Consider the following 1711-nt stretch of genomic DNA (forward strand, 5'->3'; position numbering starts at 1 on the left):
GTTTTCGTTATTTTCGAGTGTTTTTAACGCAGTCATCTCTTGGCGTGTCATATTCGGACCTTTCATACATTTCGGTTTGATTTTCTTCAGATCTCTCAGGGCGAGTTTTTCAAATATGTCCAGTTCTGGACAATTAATGATCGTTGGATTGGATTTATTGGCTGGTTTACAGTCAGTACATGCTACGGGCTCTGTTGTCTCGTCTCCCAAGCTCTGAAGGTCTCTAACCGCAGGAATGTCATTGATAGATAATCCTAAGTCACTTGCTAGCTTGCGGTCCTGGATGGCAAAGTATTTTTTCCAGTGCAGTTTAGCTCCTATCTGGAATACCTCTGTGAAAACAGAGTTATCTCCTAAGCAAGAATACTCATCTTAATAAATATACTACTGGCCATACCTAAGTCCATTATTGGGCCTACCCTGTAATTGATATACCATCAAGAATTCTAACTGGTGGGGTCTGAAGCTATTTGTGATTGTTTGTCCTAGTCTAGTCGGTGCGCTGCCCCTCTGTCTTGGCGACACTAATATTTTTGTTACATGTTGTGCCCTGAGTGTAGTTTTTAAAGGATCATCAATAAAACTCCTTGATACTTCATAGACACCGGGTTCATGCTTTTCTTTAAAGGAGATGTCCCGCGCCAAAACGGGGTTTTTTTTTTTTTTGCTTTTTTTTTTCCATTCAATTTTTTATTAGCAACTTAAGGAAATTGACATACATTTTTACAATATAGTAGAGTTCCATAAATCAAATACAGTTCTTACAATACATAGATGGCTTTTTTTTAATTTAAAGCTGAAATCTTGTATGTTCGTTCAATTAGTTTAAAAATTTTTTATTTTATTTCTGTGAATGTTAACTTAGTGGTAGTTATATAATATAACGGCAGTCTCCAAACCACATAGAGACTAGTGAGGGAAATAAAAACCTATGGGGGTTTAACAGTTTAGTGAGGGACCAATCAGGAGCAGCTCCCGCTGAGCCAATGAGAGGCAGCAGTCACTCACCCATTCATGAATTCATGAATGGGTGTGTGAGTGAAACCTGCCTCTGATTGGTCAGGCTGTGACCAATCAGAGGCAGATCATTCAGCAGGCGGGGATTTTAAAGCCCCGCCGGCTGAATAGTGCCGAGAAGCAGTTCAGGAGAACTGACAGCGGCCGCGGCAGAACTCCGGCTGCAGCGGAAAGGTGAGTATACAATTTTTTTTTATTTTAACACATTTTAGGATGAATTGCAGGGAAGGGCTTATATATTTAAGCCCTTCCCGACAATTCATCCAGCGCTCGCCGGCAGCCCATTGCTTTCAATGGAGACGGTTGTATTGCCGACTCCATTGAATTCAAAGGGCAAACATCGATCTTCTCTGCCACAGCTGTTACAGCTGTGGCAGAGAAGAATGATTTGTCTTCTATATGTTCTCAATGGGGTCGGCGCTGCTGCCGCCGGCCCCATTGAGCGCATACAGAGAAGAGAACAGGAATCGCAGATCGCACATAGGTGCGATCTGCGATTTCTGTTCTATAATTTCTCGGACGAGCGTATAAAAAGCGCTCATGTGTCCGATACCATTGCAAAGCAATGGTTTTATAAAATCGCCGGACGCATGCGCAAATCGCGGCTAAAAACGTCAGTCTGACTAAGGCCAAAGAGTGTAATTTATCCATGGCAACCTACACTTCATAGCCGTCGTGTCCATGGTAATGCACA

The sequence above is a fragment of the Eleutherodactylus coqui genome, chromosome 2 (assembly GCF_035609145.1).
Source record: "Eleutherodactylus coqui strain aEleCoq1 chromosome 2, aEleCoq1.hap1, whole genome shotgun sequence".
NCBI classification, from domain to species: domain Eukaryota; kingdom Metazoa; phylum Chordata; class Amphibia; order Anura; family Eleutherodactylidae; genus Eleutherodactylus; species Eleutherodactylus coqui.